Source organism: Wolffia australiana, chromosome 18, assembly GCF_029677425.1.
Source record: "Wolffia australiana isolate 7733 chromosome 18, ASM2967742v1".
NCBI classification, from domain to species: domain Eukaryota; kingdom Viridiplantae; phylum Streptophyta; class Magnoliopsida; order Alismatales; family Araceae; genus Wolffia; species Wolffia australiana.
Genome location: NC_135852.1, coordinates 4902877 through 4917147, shown reverse-complemented (window position 1 = coordinate 4917147; position 14271 = coordinate 4902877).

Here is a 14271-nt window from a genome sequence, read left to right as displayed (position 1 = left end):
ATTTTTTGATGTTAAATTTGGAAAGATATGATTTTTATAAGTCAAAAAATATATATTTATATGTATTTTTAGGCTTTTATTTTATTTAATATGAAAATTTAAAGTATTTTTTAGCACTTTTATTTGCACCGCCACGTGTCATTGTTAAATTCATCAAACGGCAACGAATCATAGTGCTCCATGATGATTGGCGCCAGCCAATCATTAGCTAAGTTAATGATTGTCGTCATCCAATCATTAACCAAGCAATCATCGCTTCGCGATTCACGAAGCGATGATTGCACAATGACTAACATGTTTTTTTGTTGTTTTTGGCTCAGGGTGACATGGCGCGCTCGTGGCCACTCATTTAAAACATAAGAAAAAAAAGAAAGAAAGGCGAAGTGATGCGCTGATGCGCCGCCACGCCATCCTTGAGAAAGAAGGTCCATTTTCATTTTTATTACTTCGCCACTTTCTTTCTTTTCTGTCATTTTTTTCAGGTACACGTGGCAAGGAAGCCAAGAAGTCAAGCGCATAAGGTCAGGAGACACAGAAAACTTGAAGTGACACAACAGCTTAACCAAAAACGGAAAACAAGGAAGCAAATGGCAAGGAGACAGAAAAAATAAGGGCTAAGATTGGCACAACTTCAAATGACCATAACTTTTGATCTACAACTCCGATTGAGCTGAAATTTTCAGTATTGCTTTGTCTTTTCCTCCTCTTTCCATGCATGCCTCTGATCTAAAAATAGAGGCCTGGATCATTGTGAAATTCATCTTGAACTTGCTTCCTACTTGTGTGGGATGATTGAAAGATAGTGAGTTTTGAGATCCATCAAATGTGTTCTTGGTGTCCTGGGTGTGTGGGGAGAATCATTGGAGAAGAGGGGGAGCTTACTGGTACTCGTAAATCACCATGATCCTGGCAGAACGTAAGGACCTATGATGGGGGACCATCTACAAGCCGAAGCACACGATCAGCCCGTTGCGACACGTGAGCAGCCACGCCGCGAAGCCCGAGCCAACGCAAAAAATCCGGAGTTCAAGTACACGGCTTGAGGAGGAAGCTTCCCCAAACCATTTTCTTTGCGTTTTCATGGATTTTTTTCGATGAGTTTTTTGGGAGGGCCTCTGTGTTTTTGGCCCTTCCATCGCATTTCAAACCGTGGTTTTACGGCTCGATTAGGGGTTTTCCCTAATTACGGGCGAACCCCTAGGGTTTTCTCTCTTCCCCTATAAAAGGAGAAGAGATGCCCTAGAGGAGGAGAAGAAGAAGTTTATTGTTGTTTTGTAGCTTCTTTAAAAGAGGAGAGAACCCCCAAGAGAAGGGAGGGATCCCTTGAGGGAGAAGAGGAAGCCGCCACCGCCGCCCGCCGTCGATCGGAATTCGCATCAGCAATGCTGGAGCGTGCCGCCGCCGTGTCGCCGCCGACGCCCCGCTTCCGTCTCTCGAAGGAGAGACCGCCGGAGTACGCCGTCGCCGCCGCCGAGACACTCTACCTCTGCCGCCGCCGACTCTGGCGCCCCAGCGGCAGCCGCCAGCGCCCTAGCAAGGACGCCCGCCGATGCCGCCAACCTAGGCACCAGTTCGACGACACCGCCAGCCAGCAGTGGATGCCCAACTCAGGGCATCCGCCACCGGCTAGCAACCGGCTCCTGCCCTGAATGCCGCCCGCCCGACAGACGCCAAGCAAGGTGCCCACCACTGCCAGTCGGCCTCGCCAAACCAAGGGTGCTGCCCCTGAATCGCCAACGGCGACCCCAAACAGGGTGCCGCCCTGTCCACCAGCCGCGGTCGGATCATGGACGCCCACCTATCGACCCGCCGCCGACGCCCCAAGCGCGACGCCCGCTCGCCCACCAATCCGGCTGCGTTCGGCCCCATTCGACGCACCCACCGCTCGCCCGTGAATGGCAGTCCCCAGTATGGGTGCTCGTCGCCGGCCACCCGCCGACCCTAATCTGTTCAACCCAGGGTCCGGACGCCCCGCCCCATTGTTTTCCCCCGGACCGCCTGAACATCAAATCGTCGCTGCTGAGTCGCTGGAACGCCCAAAAACGCCACCGTCGGAAGCCCTAGCCGGGAGAGGACGGGGACAAGCCAGGACTGATTGACTCAGCGCTAACAGACCGATTCCTGCGCTGAGTCAACCCGGCCCGACCCAGTTTTAAGTGACCGGCGAGTCACGACCGAGTCGATTCAGCGTTGACTAGGTTTTAAAGAAGGGGCATTCGAAGGTAAATCAGCGACCCATCAGGGGTATTTTCATCAAGACAAGGAGGGAAAGAGAGTTAGGGTTTGGACGAGCCGCAGCCATAGCCGCCACCGCCGCCGCCGCTCAAGCTCGCCGCCACCGCCGCCGCCACTCAAGCTCGCCGCCACTGCCGTCGTCGCTCGCCGTCGCCACCACCATCGTTTGCCTCCGCCGCCGCCACCACCGCTCGCCGCTGCTGCTGCCGCCCGCCATCGCCGGTCGCTGTCGCCGCCGTCGTCGCCTCCGACCGCTAACAACGCTCGCCACCGCTGCCGCCGTCGCCTCCAGCCACCGACGACGCTCGCCATCGCTGCTGCCTCTGGCCGCCGCTCGCCACTGCCTCCGCCCGGATGCCCGCTGCCCGACGTGCCTGCTAATCACCCGAACGCTGTTGGTTACCCCGACGCCACCCGGCCGACCGCCTCTGTTTTGCCACCCGCACGCCGCCGCATCAGACTATACACGCCAAATCAAACTCGGCTTCGATCCACCGCAATCTACCGGACCTCAGTCCCCCAGGTCAACCACTACCCCCCCCCCCCTTTTGAGTATTATTACTTCTTTCAATATTTTCTTGCGTGCTCCACCGCCGAGGGTTATCCGTTATACGTTTCCTGTTCCTTGGGTTTGGGGAGAGTTGTCACCCTTGTCCGTTCCATCCCACCCTTGTTGCCGAGAATAGACAGTCCGATCAAGGATACCCGCACCGTCGGAGTTTATCGTTGATTTATCGGGTCATTGGGAGTCGGATCGTACGTGGCACGTACGGATCACTTCCAGGGGGTTCGTCTTACTTTGGTTGTTGACTTGTGCTTCTCATTAATTTCAACGAATCTGCATCAAGAGTCATCATCCATTGAATTATTATACATGATCGGTTATCTCACCCTGTGTTGCAACGCGAGCCATCGATCCCGGCCGGACGTGTTGCATCAATCTAAGGTAAGTGTCTTCGCCTTACATTGTTTCTTTTCCCAATATCATAGTTCCCATAATGTGTTGTTCATCATATGTTCACTCACATTTTACTTCTTTATATCCTCTTATCTTGTCTCTCTATCCTCTCCATCATACCATTATACATTCAACCACTACCATCGTTCATATCATCGACCATCATCTTGTCCTTCATGTTCACTTACGCTTTTTCTTAAGTTGAATTAACATATAACTTACATCCTTTTACTCGATATCACTAGCTCACATATTCTACTCTCATCTTCATCTCTTTTCGCATTGATTATTACTATCATAATAAATTAATTCCTTAATCATCGTTCCCTATGGAGATGATCCGTCCATATCACTAACTAAATATTGTTAAGTTAGGTTAAATATATTTTATTGAATAATCTCAATTACCACCGATGAATTAAAACCCCTAAAATCAAGATTATCACGGACGAAGGGCAACATCATTGGCAGCTGCAACGTCACGGGTGAATGGGCCGTGGTGCGCGTGGCCTCAGCAAAACAACGCGATGCCCGTCGGTGCAACAAGCAGCGCTAGCGGAGTAGAGCGACGTACGGTGATGCTGATGCGGCATCCTTGTGGCAGACGTGGCGCTCGCCAGTGCAACGAACAGCACGTGCGAAGCAAAATGGCATTCGGCGTGGGTAGTGTGGGTGGGATTCAAGGATGCTGATGACCGCTGCGATACATCATGGTTGGAGCAGCGTAGAGAGCGGCTGGGTTCATGACTGAGAGGCTACATTGGCTATAGGTCACCCCGCGGTGCAGGCATGCAGGCTATGGCGGTAGGGGGGTCACCCGGGATACGGTCTTACAAGTCCGGAGGCAGCTAGGTCATCTGGCAGTGCTGATGTGGCGCCGTGTAGTGGTGCATTTAAATGAGGCGGCAGGGCATGCAAAAATCCTTGTGGTACCCGAGAAGGGACCGGCGTGATGCAAGCTCGCCCCTAGATTGGCGCATACGATATCTTATCATACGTCTACGGCTCGATAGCGACGAGTGACAAGCGACGAGCCTGAGCGTCCGGGAGAGGGTGTGGCGCTGTCTCTACGAGGGGCAGGGATGGTTGGAGTCCACTCCTTCCTTCTCCCTTCCCTCTCTCCTTTCTTTCCCTTCTCCTCTTCCCTCTTCTCCTTCCTCTCATTCTTCTTCTCAGCGAGACCAGCAAAAAAAAAAATGAAACTTCTTAATTAAGAAAACTGGTCTGATCGGCTAGGGCACCATCGTGCCCCTTATATAGGGACACAATGACCCTTACCAAGGGCACATTGTCCCTTGGTAAGGGTCTAAGTGCCCTTATCAGGGGGTGGGTCTTGTACATAGGGTTCCCTGCTTAACACAAAATAAACCCATGTCTGACACACATTCAACGGCACAAAATGACACGACTCACGACAAATACAAACATGATGAACACAAACACTATGAAACAACGAAAAGAATAAGCACGTGCCGACAAAAATCAAAACGATGAAAATGTGGATGTGCTTTACCCGGGGTATTTGAATCTGGGTGTCTTCATTGGCGCCTTAGCGTGCCGGTCGGGCTGGACGTGAACAGGCGGGGCCGTCGATGACGGAGACGGTGGCTCCGAAGATGTATCCGATGGAGTGGGCTGGCACGCTCCATCAAATAGAGGGGGAGAGAGAGAGAGAGGAAAATAGAGAAAGTGATGGGAACACTGCCACAGTAGAGTGTTTATGTCCAATCCCTGCATAAACACAATACAATGTGTCACTCTTAGAGATTGAGTTAAATTTCTTTTTTATCGATAGAAATACCTATTTTTCCAGTTTGTCTATCCACAATTTTAACTTCTCATTAACCACGGCCTATAGGAACTAGGCTATCCACTGCTTTTGACCCTTTTTGCATAGGTTCGTGCTCAGATTTTTGTTTAATAATCCATGGGGCTTTCACTTTGACACGTCTTTGTTGGTGATCACTTAAAGGTCATCTTCCATCAAGAGGTACTCCCAATGCATCAACCACACAACCTACCATGGCCTTACCCGCAGGGACATCCACAATAGATCTAGTGCGCTGGACACCGTCTCCATCTTTAATTGCGGTATCACTACAAAAGACAACAATACCTACATTCTCATTCTCAAGATTTCACCCTATTCCTTTCATGCCACTTGCAAATTCCACCATTTCCCCAGCTTGAATCTTGTCCAATCCATAAACATGTGCAATTCCATCTCCAATTAAGACCACTCGACCAATCTCATTCACTTGAAAATGAGTGTAAAAGTTAGTTATTTTTCTTCCTATTAGAGTAGTTAGGTCTGTGGGCGGCAATTCCATATTTTTATAGTCTTAAGCAAGCCCGTAAGTAGGATAGGGTTCAGCTTTATTTAAAATAAACCTAATGGGAACATACAGTGAGACAGAATGGAAAGAGAGATGGAGAGGGAGGGAGAGAGACAACCTAACCAGAACCTTAACCCTATCCTAACCAGGTTTAATTAAAATAGCATCTCTTTTTTTTTTTTTTTCTTTGGACTGGCCAAAAATAGTGTAGCATGCTTATGTACTAAGAGATAACAACACTACGTATACACATGGCCTGTACAGGCAAACATGATTAAATAACAATTGGTGCATCATTGAAAAATGTGTGGCAGACGTGGCACATATATATGTGGTGCGCATGTTCACATGTGCTGACGCATCGCCATGTCTGCACATTTATTTAATGATTTTTTTGTTCCTTTATTTTGTCTTATATGGGTTGATACGCATGGGGGACGTAAGCTATCGATCAATAATGACGCCTGAAAATCTGGGCCAATCATTGAATAATATTTGTAAATTTTGAATAAACCCTAGATGTAATGTGAAGGCAGTGGTGATGAAAAGGATAGAGAAGTATTTGAATTAAATTAAAGATAAGGAAATAACCAACATTAGAGCTTGATCTTCGACGATCCAAAAGGTTGATGGAGCTAAAAAATTTGATCTTTCCATCCTCTATCTATCCATTCAGTGGTATCTATAAAATTTTTTTTAGTTATATACAATCTAGCTCGTGGAATTACAAGTCCAACAAGACTATCTTCAAGAAATTGAGGACCAAATTAGGAATTTTGGATAACTATATATAGTCTGATTTTGAGTTTATAACACATAAAGTACAACACTCATTTCACTGTACTATACTAGAGAAAAACTTTGTTTTTCTCATAATTGTACAAGGTAAAAGATTTTTATTTTATCAGACTACATATAGCTACTCTCTTATTTAATATTATATTAATAAACAGAGATTAATATAATATAAAAAAATAAGAGCTACTCTCTTATTTAATATTATATTAATTAAAAATTAAGTGCGCCAGCGTGCACATGAGCAAGGCCCTGTTACAGCCATAGACCTGGGGATGTGAGTGAGTTGGACCCCCAGTTCTTTTAGAACTAGATACACAAACAAGAATTTGAATTTCTCTGACTGACATTCCACGTTCCTGAAATGGATCCTTTAAAATATACATTATTAAGAAAAATACAAATCTATAGGATTTAGAATCAAAATTTTGGAGCAAAAACACTCAAGAAAGAAATTATCAAGATAAAAGAAAAGAAGTTGTAGTGATCGAGACAAGAAAAAGTAAGAGGGAAGTTATAACACGTTAAAAGAGAAGGTTCATTGAAATATTCCTTTTAACATATTTGATATTTATTTTGATGGAATTATTTTTAATTTTTAAATTACTTATGATAAATGTTGATTGATATATTCATATGATATGTTTGAAATCAATTTGCATGAATTGAGATTTTTTGAAGTTCTTGGATAATCAACTTGATCCAACTGCTTATATGTATGGAATGAAAACCCAAAATGTAGAAAATACCAACCCAAACAAGGTCAATACGATGTCGCATAGAAAAGCAAGAGGGCAGAAATTACAGGCCTTTCTATGTCACTGATGTGACATAAATGTCCTTGGGTCTGCGATGATGGATGAATGCTTGTCACATATTGCAATAGAAATATGCTTCTCCTTGAACTCCCAAGACAAGATAACAATCCTCACGGAGTAACCAAATGAATAACCTAGAAGAAAGGAATAAACAAAGGGAAGAGGGAGAGAGAGAAACAAGACGACAAAAGAAACTCTTGGCGGCTATAATTTTTCACTTAAAATTTACAAAGGAGAAACGCCTTTTAAATAGGACAAAAGTGAGCCCAACCTAAAGGAAATATACAAGATAGGGAGCAGCATGCTTTTGATGTGTCCCCTCTCTTTGAAGTTTGAATGGTCAAGCCCTCGTCTTTTGCACATTCTGGCAATGGAGGGGGGGCTGACACATACCTAACAAACTGCATCTTGGCAGACACACTTATCTCTCTAAATATTCTTTTCAAGGTACCCGCAATATGCACCAAATTCAAATAATGTTTCAACTTCTCCATGGTGATGACTTTTGTCAACATATCAATGCCATTCTCATCCATTGGAACTTTGTACAGAAAAATATCCTTAGAATTTAAAAACTCAATCTTGTGATACCACACATCAATGTGATTTGACCATGAATGGTATACTTGATTTCTTTGCCAAGAAAATAACACTCTAACTAGAAGAATGTTGAGTTCTTTGAATGAACCCTTCAACCACAAGGCCTCCTTGGAAGCTTTAGTAGCGGCCATGTACTCCACCTTGTAGAAAACATAACTGTAGACTGAAGTATAGACATCCAGTTTACAAGTCCGCCAACCACCATAAACACATAACCATACTATATGTCACCTATGAAACATAACTGAACTCGCTTTGTCAAACAAAAGCCCCACTGATAAGCTCAAAAATATGTGTTTATATGTCGTTATTTTAAGGATTTTCTGAACTTAATCAATAAAATTTATTTATCCCTTAGGGTTAAGTAAGGGGTCGAACCCTAGGGAGGCGATAGGGAAATTCAATTTTCATCCGATTAGGGATTAGCACTCTAGGTTTTAACAAATATAATGTTTTTTTTTATTTTAACAGATTCTATGATTAGTTAGCAATTCTTGATAAGAACTACTAACTAATCCCCTGCTAGACTGTTTAAGTATTCAATTGATCCACATTTTCATGATATGAGCTTCAGCAAAATCTAGATCAATAGGTTCTCGTTAATCATGCTTTTGCTCATTTATTTAACACAAATACTTAATTAAACTTGAATAATTTTTTTGGAGTTTTTTAGTTAATTGTAAAATCTAATTCAATTTAATTGTAAAATTGTATTGGAAATGGCAGAGAAAAGATACTAAATCGTATTTGATTTATTACCAAATTTTTGTAAAATACAATTCAATTTTTCCACGGATTTAGTGTTAAGAAGGTTTTTATTAAAATTTTTATTCACCTTATTTAATTCAAAATTGTGAAGATGTCCTAAATTAGCAAATCGTAAATATGATTCACGATTTTCTAATTTAAGAAACACGAGATTAAATTGGATGATTTAAGGGATGAATATAATTCAAAATTGTTAATTGAGAAGCAAGGGATACTACTAAATTAAAAACAAAGTAAAATTCACAAATTAAGGAGATTAAAATCGAGATTTGGGAAAAAAGGCGAACGTGAACAGAATTACGAAATTGAGAAAATTGAACAACAATTCTATTGTAAAATGCATACGAAATAGGCCTAGAGGTACCAGAGATAATCAGAGATTCGATATGGGCAAATTTCGCTCAATGAACACCCCGATTTCCACGATTTTTTGCTTGAATTTGGGGGAAGAATGCGGTGACGGATCTGAAAAATTGGGGTCCAAATCGAGCTGCAATTCGCTCTGGGTCGATTCTTGAGTCTTCAATGAAGCTAGGGGTTCCTTCCTTGAGCTTAAAAATCAAGAACCCCCTTTTTAATCGCCGCGAATTGGAAGAACAGCTTCTTCCAATTTCGTTATTTTTTTTTCTTTTTCGCGTTGTATTCGGAGCGTACAACGCAGCACCATTGGGCGTTTCCCCGTCTACGTGGCTCCATTCCATGCGTGACACACACGGAATCGCGTAAGTGCATGTCGCGCACTGAGGGCGCGAACTCTTCTCCTGATATGCTTATGCGGCATTGTGTGTAGTGCGCGTCGTTCGTGCGCCCTGCGCCACTTGCAGATAGGTGAGCACTAAAACTGGCGCAATAAGGGCCAGTTTAAATAAAGAAAACTTTTTTAATTCAAAATTGAATGGAATAAATCGTAAAAAAAATGTTTATTAATGCAAAAAAAGTTTTTTAATTTCTAAGTTCCATTTTATTGTTTAATGTCTTTTTATTTATAGAAATAGTTCAATTAAGAGTATTTAAATTCTTATAAACATCATATCAAAACCATTTAAAATGTATACATTGACCTAATTATTTATCAAACGTATTGTTTAACTTCAAATTTAAGGAATTTCTTCTTTTAACCTAAAATCATGATAACATGGATTAAAAGTCGATATTTTTAAGCATTAAAAGCCCAAAAATATGATGAAATTAGCACTTATTTAGCTCCATTTGCATGTTATCACCCACATTAGTCGTTCTCTTCGGTTATTAAAGAATCGACTTCACTGTGATCGAATGATCCTTGCCCCAATTGCTCATAAACATATTAACATGTCTAACTACACAAGCAATATCTGGTATTGTATAAACTATAACATACACGAGAGATCCAATGGCACTAGTACAAGGAATTAACTTCATTCTAGTGATATCTTCAGTAGATTTTGGATTTTGCGTAATGGAGAACCTCTCATGATTACCTAGAGGAGTATTCAATGCTTAAGCATTAGTCATGTGAAATATTTTAACAATCACTTTCACAGTCTCTATAGATTTTCATTAGAAGGATCTTCTTCGCTGCTCAAAGATTCATAATTTGAAGTTCCCTGACTAGCAATGTCCTTAACCATGAAATCTCACGTAAATTCTTTGATGGACTGAGCCTATCATCTATATCGAGAATCAAATACATTGCAGAACCATTTTCACACATCCTCATGTAGATGCAACAATCAAATTCACACCTAGAATAGTCAATACACATCATGTATGAGTTAAACTTCTTGTGTCGCTAGCTTGGCGACTGCTTTAGCCCATAGAGTGTTGGAGGACCATCCAGTCGAGCGCGTCCAGACTCGTCACCAGCCATATCACGGAGCCCGAACCGATATGAAGGACCCGCATTTCCACTACCAAGTTTGAGAAAAGTTGCATTCACATTGTCTGGCTATGTGTCGTGTTCATTTGTGATTTGATGGCGGTTCGCTCCATGTATACAGGCCCCATCTTTGTGTTATTTTAGTTTTATTTGTAGGGAGGCCCCTCCTGCATGAGTACATGCCCCCTCGTATGTGTTTTATTTGTTGGTTTAATTAGTTGCCTCCTTTAGGGGGAGGAAATCCATGTTTGGCTTCTTCTCCCCCTAAAGAGCCCTTTTAAGGGGAAGCCCATTAAGCTTCCTCCTTAAAAGGGATCCATTTGGGCATCCCATAACTGACCTCCCCCTCTATAAAAGAGAGGGGGGGGGGTGGACGTGGGGGAGTTATGCTTGTTTTTTTTGTGAAGATCCAGATCTGAAATTGTTGTTTGCAGTTGTTGTTATTTTGAGTTCTCCTTTGTTGTGTTCTTCCCTTCTTCTGCGTGACTACATCGAGTTACAAGCATTCTTCGGTGATGTCTTGTGCAAACTTCGTCCGTCGTCGAGGAACGGTGGTGCATTAACAAGGTTCTCCATGATCGTATAGTGCGAACAATGCTTTGACAATCATAGACGGTCTTCGAGTATTCTTAGAGACCTCCTCTTCTCTTCGTGAGCAACGTGTTCTGTTTTGTCCAAGATCGGGTCTCTTCAACTATCAAACATCACGGTGAACCTGATCACAATGGCACAACCACAAATAATTGTCATAATCGATTCCCCTATCCGCGGCACCGATAAGTGACGGTGATCAATAAAAGTTCCAATTTCAGACGCGATTGAATCTATCGATGTCTTTGGATCTTCAACCTCTCTCCCAAATCTTCGACATTGTTCTGGCTTGCATAATCTTATCACGTCGTCTGGTGGTTCACGATCAACACTACGTGCCACAATATTGTACAAGGAAGTCAATTGTGCCCTTTATTATCAAAGGAATTCGATTTGCTGCATTGCCATCATCTCTCACTGAGTACCACGGGGTGTGTAATGGTATTTCATGTCGACAAGGCACTCCATGTCACTCTCTTTCAATACTTAATCTCGACCAAGGGACAGTCTGAGTAAGTTCTGGAATTCCTTGTACTATCGGGAGTGTTTTTTGGCTATTCAGAGGTCTCTTGGGGGGTCCGTTTCTTCAAAACTGCCAACGTTGTCAAGGCCGAGAGTTCCAGTGCTTAATCTCCTTTTCACAGCTCTGCTGGTTATCCACAATCACAATACAGAATTCCATCCTGTCCTCAGACCACCCGTCTAGAAGCTCTTAGTCCTCCGCAGACGTTCAGGAGTTGTCTTTACGACCGCACTTGAATCTCATATTACATCTGACTTCCCTCTTATTTCAGTATCATCACGTCTTCTAGTGCTGATCTCTGACTAATCCGCTGCCTTGATTGAATCTAATCGTGATTAGGAATAGCCACCACTTACCGTAACTGTTATTTTCTTTGACGGTGCCTGATCGGTTCGTTCTCTTAACGGTGTGAACATCTTAGAACGAAGTTCATCCCCCATTTCGTCAGATTTTGAACTGATCACGTGGATCATTAGGAGCTTGATCGTGATACGAACCCTCTCGTGTTGAGAGTTGGTTATGCCTAAGATCATTCGGCTTCAGACAGGCTTCTCGTAAAATTTTATCAATCATACACATCATTTTTACTTTCACAATATTGCCTTTAGTGATTATTACTTTGTGATGTGACATGACTCACCAATCCCGTCCATCATGTTACATCATAGAGGGATTTCCTCAACCTACAAATAAGGTTTTTTGACTTCCGTACTATGAAGCCTTCAAGTTGGTGCATCAAGATCATTTCCTCAAACTCACCATGAACTAATGTCGTCTTCACATTCAGCTTCTTGAACTCCATGACCTCATTCACAGTAATGGCTAAAATACTATGAATAGATGTGTGTTTCGCAACAAGTGAGAAATTTTCATTATTTTCAATTATGTGTTCTTATGCAAAACCTGAAGTGCCTCCTTGAAAGACATAGTTTCTCCATCTTCAGCAAACAAAAGTACAACCATATAATCGTGAAGACAAGGAGGCAGCTGATAACATGCATTTTTAGTAGCTTAATTTGGCCATATTTACATATTTATTTGCATTTAATTAATTATATATGCATGTTATCAAGCTTAAAATGATCAAATTTATTTTTTGAATTATACTTTCTGTATTTTATGTATTTTTGGAGATTTTTTTGACAATATATTATGAAATAATTCAATTACTTGAGTAAGAATATGATTTTCCTGGAATTTTTTGACATTAAATTTGAAAAGATATGATTTTTCTAAGTCAAAATGTATATTTATTTGTATTTTTTGGGCCTCTATTTAATTAAATATGAATTTTAGAATATAATTTTTGGGCTTTTACTTTTCCTGGTGCAGGTGACCTGGACCAATCAGAAAAAACAAGCTTTTTGCAATAAATGCACTCTATGGATGGAGAAAGAGATGATTAAAATATTATTATTTCTCTTTTCCTTTCTCTTTGTGGAATGCTCAACAATGACGACCGAGCGATGTGGCAGTGCCACAGGGCGCCATGTGTACACATGGCACACTCATGTCACATTTCTATTGGATTAGAAGAGGAAATCGCTGATGTGGCGGGCACTGATGCGGCGGCATGTTAGCTGTGAAATAGAGAACAAATATCATATTTAAATACTATGTTATTATTCTCTTTTTTGTCTTTTTCTCTAGCATGACACATGGCACTTCACAAGTGCCATCTATCGCAAATGACGAGGAGAAAACTTAGCCAATCATCACATTTAATGCCCGGACGAGACAAAACCCTAACTGAACGAAGTGATGACACTAACGAGGACGAGGAGAGAGAAATATTCGAATTAAATTTATGGCTAGAAATCATCGAACTTCTAGGCTTGATATCCGACAATCCAAAACTCGGATCAAGCTGAAATTTTAAGGGCAGAATTTTATTTTTGTCCTTTATCCATCCATATGGTTGGATCTATAAATTGAGTCCCCGATCTTTGTAAAAAACATCTTTAAGCTCACTTTCTCCTAGAGAGGCTAATTGAAAGAAAGTGAAGTTTTAAAGGTCCATCAAGTGTTCATTGGTATCTATAATGCTTGGAGAGGTTCAGCAGAGATGTGAGGAGGTTTATCTCCAACAGGAAGACGTCGTGATCCGGACGGAATATAGGGCTCTAAGGTTGGCCTTTTGCCTTACTTTGAATCGTCTCCAACACATTGGTTAGTTTAACCATATTCACCATCTATCAACTTCATCCATTACCATCCTTTCTCCACTCCGTCATCATCCAGTCTCATCTATTTCACGTCTCTTCCTATACCATCACAATCTCATCACCTACCTATATCCTTCCCATTTATACAAACATTCCTTTCTCCTTACTCCACTCTTCATCCCATCTAAATACCACTACATCATTTATCGTATCCACTACCTACCACATCGTCTTCACATCCCTTTTCATCTCTCTAATGTCATCCATCATAAACCCTAATTTATAAATCCCTAATTAGACATCTAACTCTATTGTTACCACTATCTCTCCCCATTCACTAACTTGTATACTCTACATAATCTTAATCGCCTCGACTTCACCCAATCAAGAGAATTTCCTTCCCTAACATCCATTCCCTGTGGAGACGACCATTACTCATCACTAGCTAATTAAATTACTTAAGAGTATCGGTTTATAAATTTTATTGATTAAACTCAAATTCTCAACAGCTTAATTTTTACCCTAATTTTGAGTTTATCAGCGGCCTCATCTCACACTTCACCTGTCTAATACCAATACTTTCATAATTCTGCGCAATGTCCTTGAATAGTTCTCCACCTTTAA